The sequence below is a fragment of the Talpa occidentalis genome, unplaced genomic scaffold (genome assembly GCF_014898055.3).
Source record: "Talpa occidentalis isolate TD23 unplaced genomic scaffold, MPIMG_talOcc4v2.1 talOcc4.7, whole genome shotgun sequence".
NCBI classification, from domain to species: Eukaryota; Metazoa; Chordata; class Mammalia; order Eulipotyphla; family Talpidae; genus Talpa; species Talpa occidentalis.
The window spans coordinates 41,259,610-41,278,339 of record NW_023605083.1 but is presented as its reverse complement, the minus strand read 5'-3'; the positions used below and the strand labels follow the sequence as shown (position 1 = coordinate 41,278,339).

Below are 18,730 nucleotides of genomic sequence, written 5' to 3'. Positions count from 1 at the left end.
TTTTTTAAAATTGGTATTGGTGATGTCATTTCATGATGATGTTCATGTTTGTCCCAAAGTCCTCCAAAAATATGATTCATTTTCAGGTAATATGAAGAATATGAGCAGCAGAGAGGGAAAAAAATTCAAAGCAGTAACAGGATGTGCTTCAATCCTCCTTTCGCAGTAGGATCACTTACTTGGGTGCTTTTGTTTCAGTTCTGGACCACTCCCAACCTTATAGTACCTGTGCCCTGAATGCTTCATACGAGGTCAATTCCACTTAGTAGTTTGTGATTGCTGGCTTCTCTGCCAGTTTCCAAACTCAGGGCCTTTTCACTTTCTTCTTTTTACCTAGAACAGATTCTTCCCAAATATTCATATTACTACTCCAAATGATTCAAGACTAGACATAATATTATCTCTTCAGAGAGATCCCCCACAGCAAAATTAATTTCCTGAAAGTAAGAACCTAGCCTTCGCCTGTCTTATTCATCCCCTGGATCTTCCTGTGACCGGAACAATAGCCTGTCTCATAATAGGTATTTACTAAATATCAATATATTCATTGAATAGTATCTGAGTTCAGAATTTTTGCTGATTTATTTAGATTCTGCATCACCAAGGTTTCCAGTATGTATATATTTTGCCAGTGTTCTATTTACTTCAAGTTAAAAACACTGACTTTAGAATCCACCAGACCTAAGTTTTAATCTCACCTTTGATATATCTAGCTATATGACCTTAGGAAAACTATTTCATCCTTCTATGCCTCTTTCCTCATTTATTATTTTACAGATAGCCAATTTTCACAATAGGCTAACTTAAGAATTATAACTAAGAAGTAAAAGGCTTGACACACATCAATACAATCCATTAATGTAGATAAATGTTCATTATTGTTTGCACTATTTTTATCATAGGTGCACTTTGCCCTAGGAACAGTGCGACAATAAACTTGCCACCTGCTGACTCTGCATGGTCAAGTGCACATTCCATACTCTCTAGTTAACTCCCACATGCTTGGGAGTGGATTTTGAGAGACTAGAGATAGGCATGGGAGGGTCTTTCACATGGAATGGGACTGCATGAAGGAAGACTCAATTAAGATGTTGCAGGGATAGCTACTCGTTTTACATCACAAGACTGAGTTATTTTCATCCATTTATTCACTTGGAAGCCATTTTCTAATCACTTCCTGTTAAGCAGGCACTGTGCTATATGCTAGGAATAAAAAGGAATAGAATATGGCCCCTACCTTCACTGACCTCCGTCTAGAGAGAGGACACAGCTATAAATTGACATCTGAGGGTTGCTGCTATAGCAAGAACAATAAAGAACACAGAAGAAAGGAAACATTTTTCCCTGTCAGGGGCAAACAAGGGAGGCTGAGAGAGGGCCTGGGGCCCACTGCAGAGATAATAAAGGCCAGGAGGAGAATGGAGCAGCTCTGGGCCTTATTTAATAAGGAAGTGGTATGAACATCAGAACTAGAAAAAGTAAATAAAACAATAAATAGACATTTCAGAATTCACCCATGTTTACCTACTAGAAAGCCCAAGCTATTATAAAGAGAAAAAGTAATATCTTTTAGATAAATCAACCCAGAGCCTCTAAGGTTAAGGATGGTAGAAGTCTCTTTACAAGGGAAGAGGTAACAGTGTAATCCCCAGGGGAGGGTGAGGTTTCAGGTTCCCTGCCCCACCCAAGGAGGGGTGGGGCTGAGCAGGTAGGAGAGCAGAGAAGACCGGGAGAAGGGAGGAAGATCAAGAAGTCCCGGGGGAGGCACGTGGAGCAGAGTGACATGTAAAGAAGCCAAGCTTGCTTCTAGGTCTTGGACTGGTACCAAGGACTTGGGAGGAGACACTTGAAACAGATGTGGGCGAGAGACCTATGGGGAGGCTGACAATGGCAGCCTTTATCTTGATTTTGATTATGCTCTTTTCCCCACAGACTTGCCTGACCCCCTTCTCCCCTTTTCTATGAGTCCCATCAGAATAGGCCTTAGACTTGTGGCGTTTGGGCCTCAGTGGCTCTGCTCTGGGCCAACCCTGTTTGGCTGAGCATTTACCCATGAGGGGATGGGTAACTTTGGGTGTTTCATGTGAACACTATTCTACCTATTCTTTCCCTTCTCTTTATTGCACACTAATTGTATTAAAGTTCCTTTCCATTAAAGGTCTTACACACTAGAGTATGTTTTGTCTTTTTCAGCAGATGGCAGAACCAATGTAGAGCAGGCGGATTGGGGGTCTTGGGTTCCTCTCACCCTGCCGTGTAACAAAGGGATACCCATGTTTAGAAATCTGAACTTTACCATCCTGGATTGAGGCCCTCACCGAGGTTGTTGTGACCATATGCCCCCCAGAGGGCGCTGTTCCTCTTCAGCAACATGATTCTTAACAGATTCTCAGCATCAGAATCCCAGGTAAGACTTAACCGCTGGACCTCATCGCGAATTCCTGATGTGGGTGAGACCTAAAAATTTGTGTATTAATGAGTTCCCAAGTAGTTTATGATGCTTATCCAGAGACCAAACTTCAAAGCAATGCTCACCATCTAGGACCCTTCTTTGTGTCTTCAGAAGCACTGTGTAGCAGGCCAGAACTGTGAAAGCAGACCTCACTAAAGGCTCAAGAGGAAAACAAGCAAAATAAAAATGACAGCGATAGACCCAACCACAGAAGGTGGCTTATCCTTGGTGACTCTGATTTCCAGCTTCCTGCCTGAGACCTGGCCTCCTGTCCCCAGCCCCTTACTGAGGAGCTGATGTGTGTATCCTATGGAGAGAGTAAGTTTTACCCCATGGTTTTACTAGAAACAAACCAATGACATGCATTAAAATTAATTGATCCACTAATTTTTAAAAAGGAAGCAAAGAGTCAGACAAAGAAAAACTTTAAAACCAACCCTTGAAAGCTGACCATAGATCTGAGATGTCCAGGAGAGGAGGAGGAAGTGGGGGAGAGGGAGGAAAGAGAGCACAATGAACTGTGGTGGAGGACGGTGGGTGCTCTGGTGGTGGGAGAGCTATGGTGACCACACCTGAGGGGAGAAATCCTACACTGTCAAAATATTAACAAGGATGTAAAACAATGGTGCTCATTAAATAAAGACCAAAAAAAAAAAAAAAAACAATGAGAACATAGCAAAATATTACAAAAAAAAACTTCATAATCTAAAAAACAAAATACATTTGAAATACCAGGAAATCTTTATTTCCTTAACAGTATCTTATTTGTTTTGCAGCTTCCTCCAGTTTCTAGAGAAGAGCTTTGTCCCTGGCATATTCCAAATAAATATTTGAAGTGAACTGAATTATGGCTTAAAACATCTCTTCATCCTTAGAAGCACAAACTATTTACCAGTGTTACTCATTTGTTCTTATCCAGCTATATTTATTCAAAGAGCTTTGAATCATTTATCATTTTTAACATTGCTAGTTTTCCAGATAGCACACTGGCTCAATAAATACAGATTTATTCTTTTTTTATCTTTGTACAACATCTTCTTTGGATCATTATCTCAGAAACCTGTGTTTAATTACTAGTCATATTTATTTCAGTGGCATGGCTTATCATAAGTTTTTTTAAATAAAAATATGCATAATTATGGGCCTCCCCGGTGGCGCAGCAGTTGAGCGCTGGGTTGCGAAGCTGCCCCGCAGCCTCTGCAGCGCCGGTTCGATTCCCGGTTCGATTCCCGGCCGCCAGGCGAGGGTCCCACATGGTGCGCAGACCTCTCCTGCTGCCTGCTGCTCCCCTCAGCAGTGTATTTCGTCAGTCTGCCTGTTCTGTTCCCGGCTCTGGTTCTGGTGAATTCTCTCACCCTCCCGCACTTCTGACTATACCCAGCTTGTATAAATAAATAAATAAACAAATAAATCTTTTTAAAAAAATATGTATAAGATTTCTCCCTTAAGGTAAAAAAAAAAAAAAGACAAAACTTGCAGGCAGCTATAGATCTGAAGCAAATACCAAGGGAGGGGGAAAGAGAGGGGTCAAAACAGAGGAGGGAAGAGCACAAGGGACTAAGAGGATGGTGCACGGGTAAACTGGTGGTGGGAGATTTATGGGGACTACATCTGAGGGGTGAAATCAAGCACTGCACAAAATCAACAATGATTTAAGAAAATGAAAAAGTTAATAAAAAATAAATAAAATAAAATAAAAAGATTTCTCCCTTAAAGCTTTCAATATCTAGTTACAGTTTGATGCCATCTATGATCCTCTTAGGAATTAAAATTAAACATCCCACTTATGTTTTCCTTATTATCTGTTATTGGTGATTGTGTGCTTCTTACAGCTAGAAGCCAATAAAGCCTCCTTATGTTTTTTTTTCTACAGAAATGTTGCAAAGGCCTAGGAGTCCTTAAAAAATAGCAAGAGTAGGGGAAAATAAGGGCTGACAACAAATGACGAGACAGACAGACCCCCTCAGTAAAGTTTTTCTGTGGACATTATTGGACTCCAAATAAAGCAATGGAATAGATATAAGATCATTAAAAGGAATGCAGACCATGGCCTCGCTGGTGGAACAAGGGGTTACGTCTCAGCATTATGAAGCTACCGGCAGCCACTGCAGCATGAGTTTGATCCCTGGGCAGAGAGCTGACCCACATGGTGCAGCAGACCTCTCCTGTCTCACCCACTGCTCCCCTCAGCAGTGTATTTCTATCAATCCACCTATTCTGCTCCCCACTCTGTCTCTGGTGAATCCTCCCTCCACCCCAGCTCTTGCATAAATAAATAAATCTTTAAAAAAAAAGGGGGGGGGATTGCAGACCAGGCCCCATGGCAGCAGCCAGCCATGAACATACCAGTCCTCTTCCCTTCCCTTCCTGTCATGTTTCAGGCAAACACCTTGCACTAGAGAAAATAGGAATCAAACCAGATCTGAGAGAAAGAGTGAAAGAGAATGTGAGAGTTAGAGAAAATGAGTGAGAGGAAGATCGAGAGAGAATGAGAGGAAGACAGAGACAAAGATGCAGAGAGGCTTTTCTAAAAGGATGAATCATTCTTCCCACCAAGCTACAAACACACTCCCAAAAAAACATCTCACAGGTCCCTCAACCTGGAAGTCCAAACCTCTGCTTCCTGAGTCACCACTCAAACCCTAAATAAACTGTTTGACCTAGTTAGGAAGAGGATTACTTTTAGCCACAGTCACTAATGGATTACTCCCTTCCCCTAGCAGTGGCCACCTGTTTTATCCACCCAAGGTGATTAATGAACTAGAGTCACTGTCCTGACATCAAGTTTGTGACATCAACTTCATGCAGCCATATTTGTATCTGAAAGATCATTCAGAAGCTAAACAAAATAAAGTATACCCTTAGGATTCTCATACAGATTCAAACAACTGGACATATTTCTCTATTCTCAGACCAGTTGAGAGAAAGACATCAAACAAACAAGAAGAAATTACAGAAAATTCAAACGTTGTCAGCTGTCTGCCAATTCTTCTCTGACAGAATAACCCCTGGAGGAGCTAGGTTCATCTGGCAGATTGTTATGGGATGCGGGGATTTCAGAGCTTTCAAACTGATGGTTTGGAGGTGAAGACAATTGTTTTATCACATTTGTTCCCAGTAATAGCCCAATGAGGAAAATGGACTTCATTTTTCACAGGAGGAAACTGAGAGTCTGAGAAATTACTTATGTATGATCACACAGCAAGAACTAGGAACTAGAATCCAGTCCTTCTGACTCATAGTTTTGTACTTATGACAGTATACTGGGTAAAATACTGGCCCTCACAAAACTTAAGACAAAGAAATATCTCCTATGGTCAATAATATTTTAAGTCCCCCACATTTACATTAGCCTGTAGAAAAAACAGTCTTATTAAAAAGTCAAGGTTGCTTAGATATTTTTCCTACAAATACATGAAATTGATAGAAAGATAACAGTCAAGAATTACATGCTTAGTTCAAAAACAATAGCAGCAAAGCAAATCCTCTTTATCCTTTCATTTCCGCTTAATCTTGCTTCATTGAATACACTCTTTGTGAGGAAGCAAGAGTTGCTGGACAATTGTTGAAACCTTCAAGTAGGAGGAAAAAAGGCTTCTACTTAAGGGTTTCAACAAATGTCCAGCAATTCTGAAGCCAAATGCATAAGAAAGGAAGTCAGGGGAAGCAGGTATTAATGTAGGAAGTAGAATAAAATATATTTTTAACTGTCATGATTTGTAATGGAACAAGAGAACATATTTCATCAATAAAAACTTTACAGGGCACTATAAAAAGGAATCAAGTATTTAAAAAAAAAGTTTTGCAAACTCAAATTATGGCCATCAAAATTAAAAATTCAATAGGAGGGTCAAATGATAAAAATAAAATAAGTCTTCAGAATGTATAAATTGCCCAACTTAAACAAATAAAAAAGACCTCCATGCCTCATAATAAAATTTTAGAGAAAAAAGATTCTAACTACTTTCAGAGAGGGAAAAAGAATCACAAACAAAAGATGGAGAATCAAAAGGAGATTTAATTCTCAATAGCAACATTGAAAGATGGTAGGCCAATTGCTTCAAAATGTTTAAGAAGACATGCCTGCCACATTCTACATTACAAATAAAGTGTGACTATAAAGACATTATTAAACATGCAAGCCCTCCAAAAAGATACCTCTCTGCCCTTTCTTAAGAAATCACTATGGAGTGAACTGTAACGCAATAACTGTAACACAATGGTTACCAAGGATAACCATAGTCAACCTAGAATCATATACTCAGCAAAACTCATTTTCTTTTTAGAAAAGTAAAGACTAAAATTGTTTACCACCAAAAGATGTTTACTAGAGAAACATTAAAGACAACTCTGAAGGTGAAAAATGATCACAGGAGATAGAAGGAAATAAGAAGAAGGGTATAAATAGGTTGACATATTGGTGAACATAAATAGATACCGGTTGTATAAACAAAGTCTAATTTGGGAGAAAAATATGAGAAGATAGAACAAAAATAGTATAAAAGACAAATTCTAAGATCTTAAAATAAGAGTGGGGTAGGGGGAGTAGAGATATTTATTAACTTAGATGTGTTAAGTCTGTGTGTGTTAATAAACTGTAAGGGTTAAAGGAAATAATTAAGCCTTCACATTGTCTAAAGTAAGAATTACAATGAAGAGAAACCAAACAGTCCTCCTCAAAAAAACAAAATCAAAACACTCTTTCTTATCAAAGAATTCCAGTTAATATCTGGAAAAAGAATAAAGAATTTAAAAGTTACCATTTTGCAGTCCCTAACAACAAAAAGAGTCGAGCAAGGATTACTAATAAATACTGAAACCAATAGGTGAGAAGTTGGTGGGGAATGGTATATTTACAAAGAGCCAAGGTATCAGCCCACATGTTACTTGTGAGTCACAAGAGGAAAAACTAAACATTATAAAAAATGCAACAGGCTTACCCCAGCTGAACACAGTGACAAATATTTGCATCATTATTAAATGGAATAAAACCTTACTTGCACTCTGACCTGATACAATGGGAAATAAACAACACTGTCCATGATGTATGAAAATTGTTTAACCCAATCTAACCAAGTCCTTAATTTTTCCCTTCTAGTTTAGAAAAAATACAGGAGCTAGAAAAACAAGTTTAACCACACAGTGAGACAAACCCAGAATCGACATTCTACAAGACAACTTGTGGAAGACCTGGTCTCTAAATAGACAATGTCACAAAAAGAAAAGGTGTGTGTGTGTGAGGGAGGAGTAAAGTACTCTAGATTCAAAGAAGTTTCAGGGACATTAAATATAATCACAAAAATTTGTGTATAGAGGAGGATTGGCTCCAAGTATACACTAGGCAACTGGAAAAGTACTTTGGAAATAGTTGGAGAAATTTGAATACTATGTTGATACTGAGAGATAATAAAGAGTAATAGTTAATATTAGGTGTGATGATGATTTTATGAATATGTAGAAATGTCCTTACTTTTAATGTCCTTTTTGTCTTATGTGTAAGAGATGAATATTAAACTATTTAGCATATAAACATCATACTTTTTGCAATTTACTTTTAAATATGTAAGGAAATGATAAACATGAAATAATTATGGCAAAATGTTAACATTTATAAAATAAAGGAAATGTGTATTCATAAAGCCAGTGCTTCTCACACTAGTCATGAATCAGCTGGGGATCTTGTTAAAATAGAGATTCTGATTCAGCAGGTCTGTGTTAGGGCCTGAGTGTCTAACAAGCTCTCAAGTAAACCCAAAACTACACTTCATGAACCACATGGTGTGTGGCCAAGATATTATAATATTTTCTCTGCATATCTGATCATTTAAAAAAATAATTTAGGTTATTCACTAAAGAAAAAGGAATGAGTATATAAAATTTAATGCAGAAAGTAAAAGTCAAATTAAAAATAAATTCAGAAGAAATGAATAATGGGAAAAGTGGGACTACAGAAAAGCAGAATGAGAAAACAAAAGTAAAAAATAAATTTGAATACCTTAATAGTCACAAAAATATTTAAATAAATCCAATTCACCAATTAAAAGACAGAGGTTGTCAGACTGGAAAATAAAATCTAGTCATAGCCTCTACTCAAGAGACATACCCAACACATAAGGACAAAATAAATAAGGATGATAAAAAAAATAAAAGTATATGTATATGTGGGCAAAAAACTGACCAAAATTAAAGGTGTTATAGCTATAGTAACATCTGCAAAGTAGAATTTAAAGCAAAAAAAAATGTTTTTAGGTTAAAGACATTCACTAGGTTGGTAAAATATTCAAGTACTAAATGGTGGTATTCTCATAAAAAGGAATACTCTAAAAGCAGTGAAAAATAAGGGACCAGAGTAAAAACTATAAGTTACAGTAAGCTGTGTATATTATTACTATAAAGTCAAAACCAGGCAGAATAATATTGTTTTTAGGGAGCTGATGATGATGATGAGTGTGTGTGTATATGCATGGCTGAACCATGGAATAATCTGGGGAGCTTTAAGGAATTACTGATACCTGGGTCCCAGCTCCAGAGATTCTGAGCACACTGATCTAACATGGCAGGGGGGGTCCACATCAGGATTTTCTAAATCTCCCCAGGTGGTTCTATGGGCAGTAGTGGTTGGAATCATAGTCTTGATAGCCACCATTTACGGGGGCCTTTTGTTATGTTACATACCTGATAAGTTATCTCATTTAGCCATTAACCACCTATAAATTTGATCTCTGTTTACAAGTGAGGAAAGTGATCATTAGATTAAATGATCTAAAGTGACCCATTATGAAATAATCTGTCAAAGGTCACATGGGTTCATAAATGACTGTTTATGTATTAATAGATATTTCCACTTTACTCTTTAGTCTCCTAATAAACTAGGGCTAAACCAAATGGTCTCCAAGAATACATCCAGTTCAAAAACTCTTCAATTTTAATAAAAATTTAATTAGGGGACTCCCTGGTGGTACAAGCGTTAAGACGCAACCTATGAAGCAATCCACAGCCACTGCAGCACCAGTTTGATTCCCTGCCAGCCAGGGAGCAACCCACATGGCACAGCAGACCTCTCCTGACTTGCCTGCTGCTCCCCTCAGCAGTATATTTCAGTCAGTCTGCCTGTTCTGTTCCCCACTCTGTCTCTGGTGAGTCCTCTCACCCCCTACACCTCTAGTCTGTACCCCAGCTCTTGTATGCATAAATAAATAAATCTTTTAAAAAATTAAATAAAATTTTAATTAAATTTAACTGGAAATGTCTTACTAATGCCTCTGTCAGAAGTGCCTGCATGTTCCAGAACTTCCACTTGTATAAATGAATACACTGGGAATTTTTTTTTCTTTTTAAGGGAGGGCAGCACTAGCATTTCACTTAACTCTATTTCAAAAATAATGAAAAGTAAAGTAATGCTATAGCATCTAAATCAGAGACCTGGTGGGTTGAGACATTATTAATAGTTGGGAGCTCACAATGAGTTATTCTTTTCCACATGTTTAACTAGATTCAGTGGTTTAGGTATTCATTTTTCCTAGCAGCCTGAGGAAAGTTGTTTCCTGCTAGGTACACTCATATCACCAAAGTAATTTGTTTAAAGATTTTTATATTAAAACGTGAATCATATGCCATCTCCTCATAATTTCTGCCGGTGAGCTTCCAAAAACATAATGGTACCTCTCTGAGAGTTCATCCATTCATTTCACTGTGTATTTATTGAGTACCCATCATGTTCCAGACACTATGCCAGAAACTCAGGGTCCAAAGGGGAACCAGACAACCAAAACCCTATCCTCATGGAGCCTATGGTCTAATGAGAAGGTCAGTAAATAAGGAAACTACAGATTTGGAAGCAGGCTATGAAAAGATAAAACCGGGACTTTCCAAAGAACCAACAAGATGGTGGAAGTGTAGCAGAAGACGAGGACATTCTGCAAGTTCACCTTTCACAGGCTGGACCTTGACCCCCTGCTGTGGACATGTCCTATGAGCAGATGAAGAAGCACCACAACACCTGACCACCGTGGAGGTAGCACCCGCTGTGGTTATATCTGCACAAGACCCAGAAGGAGGCACCACCCACAGAGATGCCCCAGGTGGTGAAGAAGCACTTGAGGGACAAGGTTGCCCTGTGCAAGATGATGGGCAGCATGTGGTCGTCTACAGTGCCAAAGACCTTCACCCAGGTGGAAATCAAGCCTGAGATAATCGGCCACTTCTCCATCACCTATAACCTCCTGAGGCACGGTCACCAGGCATCATGGACATCTACTCCTGCTTCTTTTCCTCAAGGAACCTGCTAGCCAGGAAAGGCACAGACTTCTCTGATTCAGAAAAAAAAAAAAAGCAAAACCAGGATGAAGATATGTAGAGATTCTGGGGAAAGACCCTTTAGATAGGGCGTCCTTCAATAAAGACCTAACTGAGGAAGACTATTTGAGCTGAAACCTGAAGAATACCAAGGAGGTGGATGGAGAAGATCTTTCCAGCACAGAGGCAGTTAACACTAAGTTCCTAAATTGGGAATGAGTTTAGTGTGTCTAAGATCAGCAAAGTCTGAAATACTAGGAGTGAAAAGAAGGATGTTGCTACTAGATGAAGTTGGAGAGCGGACAGACCACCACATCTTGCAAAAGCCTGAGTGCCTGGTGAGGACTCTAGATCCCACTCCAGGAATAATCAAAAGGCAAGTAAGTGGGTTAAGCAGATGAATCTTCCTACATCCATCCTTAGATATAAATCCCATTCGCTCAAGTGCCCACCTGACAGGAGGGTCAGGCTAGGACATCTAAGATTGAAGAGAGGGGCCTTTAACAGGTTTCAAAGGTGATCCTGATGCACCCCTAATTTACAGCCCATTGTGGTAGATCACAAGCCGAGGGGTATGACCCATTCAATTATTTGGTGTCCTAGAGCCATATTTTTTTAAATAAAGATTTATTTATTAATGCACACAAGAGCTGGGGTACAGGCTAGCGGTGTGGGAGATGAGAGGATTCACCAGAGACAGAGTGGGGAACAGAACAGGCAGATCTACTGAAATACACTGCTGACGGGAGCATGTGGGTTGCTCCCTGCCCGCAGGGGACCGAACTCGTGCTGCAGAAGCTGCGGACAGCTTCATATGTTGAGAATTAACCCCTAGTGCCACCAGAGAGGCCCTAGAACCATATTTCTTAACTGAAAAACATAATAATCCAATAAATCATTAAATTATTTACAATATGAATAAGCAGTAAGTGCTATTAGTATACGATCTTCTAGAAAAGTCAAACCAAAAAAGGATATAATTTTCAGGGTTTGGTTTTAAAACTATTTCTAAGTTCATCCTGGTTAAGAAGACAGCTATAGAATCCTTAACTGAACCATCCCCCTGTCTTAATGGGATCTACCACTGCAAAAAAAAAAGGGGGGGGGGGAAGGGTAACGTTTTATAAAAAGATAAAAAAGTTCCAACAGGACTTCAAAATAAAAACATCATCAGGTAGACAGATCCTAATTTTCAGTAAATACCATGTGATTGAGAAAACATCACTGCTAGTTTAAATTATGACCTCTAAAATGAATTTATAGCCAAAATAAAGAAAGTAATCAAAGCATCCACTGGGGATGAAGGGTAAAGAGTGAATACTAACAATATCTATTTCCTGCAATTTCATTTCTGGGAATTTATCTTTCATTCAAAAGTGCTTATCTTTACAATGACATATATATGGTTATTCATTGTATTATTGTGTCAGCAAAAGAGGGGACCGAAATACCAATAATAGAGGTCTGGTTAGATGAGTCATAATACATATAACTTCATCTAATGGAATATCATGCAGTTGCAAAAATAAACAGGGACTTAGTACTGAAGCAACTTGAAAATATTTTTAAAATGCAGTGAGTTGGTGTGGAGGGAAGCATATTGCCGAACAGTGCATACATTGCCTAGAGTGCATAAGGAAAAAGAGTAAGAATCTACTATGTAAACAAGTAAAAACAGCTCTAGCACATATTCTTGATTTTTTTCCTTTCAACACCAATTTCAGCCTCCCCCCTCACTCTTCCAGCAGGCTGTGTCTATACTTTATGCAAGTACTTTCACTGTGGGCTCAATAGCACATGGGGGGTAAAGTCAGAGAAGAGAGGGCAGAAGAATGTGATGAGTGGTATTTATTTTCCAGCCAGTTACTGGGGGGCTGCACTCTGCTAATAAACTCTCTAGTTCCATTAGCCTCTCCTTCCTTTTGTTTTATTTTTAAGATAGATTTATTTATGCATACAAGAACTGGGGTACCAGCCATAGGTGCGGGAGGGTGAGAGGAAACACCAGAGAGAGTGTGGAACAGAACAGGCAGATCGACTGAAATACACTGCTGAGGGGAGCAATGGGTGAGCCAGCAGAGGTCTGCTGCGCCATGTGGGTAGCTCCCTGGCTGGAGATCGAACTCTTGCTGCAGAGGCTGCGGATAGCTTCATAGGTTGAGTCTTAACCCCTTGCACCACCAGCGAAGCCCCTACTCCTTCCTTTTGTACCTTAAGTCTCCCACACAGCTGTACTTTGACTAGCTGTGTAGGTTTGATCATCCGCAGTTGGTTTCCCTTAGCAGAAAACTTTGTAAATAGTCCCTCCTTTAGAATTTTCTCAGCTTCCCCACTAGAGTTTGCCATCCACTTCTTTCCAGGTACCTAACTGATACAGATACTGAGTTGAGGAATTTTAGGGATAAAATGGAGATTTTTTTTCATTGCACACCGCTTTATACATTTTGGATTCTGAATCATATGAATCTACTGCAAATTTCTAAATTTTCACATTGTACTTCCAAAAACTTTTATTTTTAAATAACTATGGATTTATAGCAAGTTGCAAAAGTAGTACAGACAGAACTGTAGCCTTCATCCAGTCACATCTTATGTAACTAGAGAACAGCAGTGTAACTGTGGTACAACGTGTGTGTGTTTTTCTATGCGATTTTATTGAGCCCAATTAAACACCAATTCAGAGACCCTCCTCTTACCACAGCTGTCACTCTAATCAAAATCAGTATTATTTCACACCAGAATTTCTGCATTGGCCTCCAACTCAGCAGAGCATCCGTATTTCCCCTAAATCAGCCTTTCCTGATTTCAACAACTTAGTCCATGCCACATTTAGCCTTTTGGTTTACCCTTTTGAGTTTTCAAACTTTGAAGATATCATTCTTGAATTCAGCTACTCCTTTCCAGGGCCATATTATGGCTTGTGAATTCTAAACACTTTTGCCTTAGTGGGTACCTTCTTGTTTTTATATATGTACATGTATATAAATTATATATATATTATATATATTATATTATATATATTATATATATTATATAACCATTATATACATATTTCTGAAAGGAAATGGAAGATGTCTTGTGATTTTGGAAGATCAACCTTGGTGTGTCCCCCCAAGTAGATGATAAACTCCTTAGGGCAGAGATTGTCTCACTTTTCTCGATCTCCCACAGCACCTGGACAGGTTGGCATGAATGAGTGAATAAAGGAACTAAAGGGTTCACAGCTATGCCATAACATGTCCATAGACCAAGTTACAAAGCATAGCTGAAAAAAGCTATCTGGGGGGAAAAAAATCTGCCCTATATATTCTACCCAATTCCAATATGACATCAAAGTGATTGGAACATAATGGTCCAGAGCACAACATCTCAACACAACTGGAGCTGGTAAAACACTGACAGCACTTGTATGGTCCCAGCTGAACAAAGATTCCTGTTCTCCTTGAGTGATTACATAGGTAGGCGTCAGCCAGTCCAGTCCCTGCCTTTGATTAGAAGGGCTTAAGATGAAATCAGATCACTCAGTGTGTGGCTTTAAGGTGATAGCTGAGTAATGGATGGTAATTTCCCGTCTATTATGACAAAGTTCCCTTTCTACTGGGGTTTTGTGTATTCTGCTAAGTGACTCTGGTTTTCATTTCCCCAACAGTTTTCTTCCCTGAATACACTTCTGATGTGTCTTGTTTTGACAGTGAATGGCTTAGTGCAATTTGTGAGGATTTGTGTCTGTCACAGATTGATTCTTTGATTCTTATCTGACCTTGATTTGTTAGCATGCATTTGACCTCTCCTCACTGACAGGCAAAATGGGGAGAGGTCTTTTTTCTGCAGATAAATAAAGAACAGACAGTTTTATTTCTTAAATTCTATTACAAGATTTGAAGAGTAAGGAAGAGATAGCCAAGGACTGCTGCAAGAGAATCAAGCACCCAAGTGTATTGCTGCAGAATATGTGCCATATGTGCCCTGGACACTTACAAATATTCAAAATAAAGACTTTAAATATAGAGACAATATCATTGCATTGTCAATTTGAAGCTATATAGGTTGATATATACATTTTAATTTATTATCACCATGAAATCCAAAGTAATGTTCATCTCTAGTTATCATAGATGGCACAAGTAAAATAAGTCTACTGAGTGATAGTCAGCTGGTGTGCCAGTAACTGCTTTTGAGTATTACATTTCAAATTTTGTTAGTCTTTATTACTGTGGAAAAACTCACAAAGTGTACCATTCTTAAGAGCACAGCTTGAGACACATATGTGTCGTGTAATAATGTGTATGTATGTGTATAACTACCACAGATAAAGAAGTGGAACATTTCCAGCCCCCTGGAAGGTTCCCTTGTGCTCATTCTTTGTCATTACTGCCCTACTCCTAACAGTAATCACTATTCTGACTTCCGTGAAAAATAGGTTGATTTAGCCTGGTTTTGATTTCATTTAAATGGATTTGTACAATATTTTTATTTTGAATCCATTTATTTTTGCTCATCAGACAAGATTCAGCGATGTGATTGTGTGCATCACTAGTTAATTTTTTACTGTTGAGTATTCCATTATATGTATATATCTAAATTTACTGATTAATTCTATCATTGATGGGCAGTTAATTCCTTCGGATAAAATTGAAGAAATTGTAAATGAACATTTGAAAAATTGCATTCAGATATAAAACTACAGACTGACTTCTTACCAGAAGTTAAGAAATACACTTTCCCCTTTTGTGCATATCTAGTGGCAGTTTCAAAAATGCTTTTTTGTCTCTATTATAGCAACAGCTAGTGGCTTTAGATGGCTACAGATCTTGATGCATTCATTTACATTTGGACACAAGTGACTTTAGTTGTAGTAAGCCTCAGATGGCATGTAGATGTCCATAAGAACCATGAAACAGGGCCTCCCTGGTGGCCGGGGTTGTCTCAGTGCTACTAGCGCTACTCAGCACTATCACCTCTAGGGCCTGAGTTCGATCCCCCACCAGGGAGTTAACCCACATATAGTGCAACAGTCTCCCCCACTGCTCCCCTTAGCAGTGTATTTCAGTAAATCTCCCTGCTCTGCTCCCCACTCTATCTCTGGTAAATCCTCTCCCCCCAGCACCTCAGGCCTACACCCTAGTTCTTTTATGCAAAAATAAATAAAATAAAAAATTTTTAGAAGGAACCACATAACAATATCCAGGTCCCACCAGAAACCATTTGAATCAGACTCTTTGGTGAGTCCAGCCGGAATTGTGTAAGCTGCCCAGGTGATTTTAAAGTGCAGCATGACTAAGAACTACTCATGCAGAAAACCAGGTCTCAAATTTTTGCCAAACATCAAAATCCCCTGGAGGACTTGTTCAAACACAGATTGCTGAGCCCTACCCCAAGTGTATTTCAGTGTGTCCTGGGGTGGTGCTCAATAATTTGCATCTTTAACAAGTTCCCAGGAGATGCTGATGGTGCTAGTCCACAGACTATACCTGAAAACCGCTGATCTAGACCAACTCTGTTATTTTATACAAGAAGAAATTCAGCAGTTGAAGTAATTTGCTGGAATCATACAGCCCATTAGTGAAGAAGTTATAATTGGAAGAGAGCCTCACAATCACTTTCCCTGTCATCTGAGAAACAAAAGCAGGCATGTCTAAAGGTTAGTCATCTAAAGCTATGTGAAAAAAGAGATCACTTTCCCCCATCAAAAATCAAACAAAATAAGGAGATGCTAAAGGATAGGTGAAGATTACACTTTCCCATAAAGTGTAACATATTTGCAAGAAGAAAAACATCCTGAGAAATTGGAAATAGATCACATACCTATGAGCAGGACTTAAGAAGAAGAGGAGGTGCGGCAACAGAAAACTATAGGATTCCTTTTGGCACTACGCACTCTGACATTTACTAAGGAAAAGGTGCATTTGCCGGGAGCACTCATCACTCCTCCCCTCCTTGGACTACCTCACAAAGGCTGAGTTGCTGCAACACAATGGACCACGTGGTCACAAGTCAGGAGTCTCCTCAGCCAGGAGTCTACTTCTTCCACATCTCTCCTTTCTCATAGCACAAGATTAATCTGCTGCTATATTTCCCTGTGGCTCCTAAATCTCACATTTGCACCTTATGATAGAATTTACCAGGTATGGCCAGCTTGGATCTGCCAGTTAAAACTATATCTGAGGTTTAGACAGCTCTGTCCCCAAGGGTCTATGGTAAATGGCTGTCCAACAGGGTAAGCACATCCTCTCAGCTGTGCTGAGTGCATTGTGTGACACACAGTACAGACAGCTTGGACTTTGGCTGGCTGAGACATTTCTGCCAGACTTACTGGCTCCCCATACTACCTGGTATCAACATGTTAGGAGAGCTAACCTAAGGGAATGGAGCATACATATTTTAAATACATGTCACCTAGGAACCTCTGCCCACCATTGGGTATTTACTAACCATTAATCTTAATTTTTCTTTAAAGGGGGGAGCTGTCTATTGGCAAAAACAAACAAACAAAATATATCATTGGCTGATAAACATGTGAAGGCTGCTGAGTCAACCTCATGAGTCATTAGGGACATGCAAACTAAGGCTTCACATTTACTAGAATGTCATTAATCAAAATCGATTAATATTGTGGTACCCTCACACAGAGATGGTAGGATTACATTATGGTGTGGCCACTTTGGAAAAGTTTGGTAGTTTCCTAAAAATTAAACATAATTTACTATGTAATCCAGCAGTGTTACTTGTAAGTATATATATGTACATATATACACACATATTATATACATATATATAAACACACACACACCCCCGAAGTGAAAACATGTCCACATAAAGAGTTCATATGTAAACATTCACAACATTATTCATAGTGGCCATATAGGCAAAACACCAAAATTTGAATGGGTACACAAAACCAGTGTGTCCATGCAATGGAAAACTATTCAGCAAAAAAAAAAAAAAGACTAATGAACTATTCATACATGTTACAACATACATGTGTCTCAAAAACATCATATTAGATGAAAGAAGTCAGCCTTAATGATTAAATACTTTATGATTTTATTTCTATGAAGGCTCATAAAAGCAATTGATAGACACAGATTAGCTTGCCTGGGGCTGGATGTGGGAATGGGGGGTGACCACAAATGGGCAGGACATACTTTTTTGACATGATGGGAATGTTTTAAAATTGAATTGTGATAACTGTACAACTCTGTGAATTTACCTAATCACTAAATTATATGCTTAAAAGAGGTATATTTATGGTATGTAAAGTATACCTCAATAAAACATTTAAGATGTATAGATGCACAGCACAAAGAAGGCTGATACACATTGAAAGCTGACACTGAGCAGTGGTTCACTACTATTTCCAGACACTTGTACCTTGGTGTTATCAGTGGCCCCAGAGATGAAACTCCTTCCAAAGCTTGTTGCCTCCTTAACAGAAAAAAAAAGCAAGCACTTAACAGAAAAAAAGCAAAATCACTACTGTAAGTTCAGTTCATGAAATTTTTAGTTACCTGTGCAGTCAGCTTATAGGTGAGAAGAACATGATCGACTTAAGACTATAGGCAAGCACATCCCATGTGTATGCAAAATGCATACATGACAGCAGATCACAGAGAAAGAGGAAACTGGATGACTGGAAAAGTACAAAGTGTTTGACAAATCGGATGCTTGTCCAAACATAATGGAACTGTTTGGTGAGTTCCTGTTTTGTCCCCAAGCTATGCCCTCGGCCCATTTCAGTCGTAACCGGTTGTGTCACAACTGTGGTTTTGTCACCACAGTTGTATAGTGCAAACCTCACATTATAAGATTGTGACCGTACGGAGACAGCAGGCCCCCACCTGCTGGCTTCCTTCCTCTGGGATTTTCATTTGCTCTAGGATATCCTCACAGCTTTACAGACAGTAGCACAGCATCATTAAGTATTTCCAGAATTACCAAAGAGGAAGTCCCACATATAAATCAATCACTTAGTAGGACTGAAAT

At 38.9% G+C, this 18,730-nt stretch overlaps 1 protein-coding gene across 4 annotated transcripts in view; it reads right to left on the bottom strand.

Moving 5' to 3' along the window:
* GDA (guanine deaminase) overlaps window positions 1-18,456 on the bottom strand; it is a 178,210-nt gene extending 159,754 nt beyond the window's left edge. For 2 of the 4 annotated variants that reach the window (XM_054689573.1, XM_054689574.1), the window contains exons 1-2: window positions 18,256-18,456; window positions 18,119-18,172 (exon numbers count right to left, since the gene is read on the bottom strand). The gene's annotated coding sequence lies outside the window, so the exon portion shown is untranslated. Of the gene's footprint in view, window positions 1-16,552; window positions 16,669-18,118; window positions 18,173-18,255 lie in introns of those variants that run through there. The other 2 variants (XM_054689572.1, XM_054689575.1) reach the window with 1 other exon arrangement.
* Window positions 18,457-18,730: the final 274 nt, after the last annotated feature.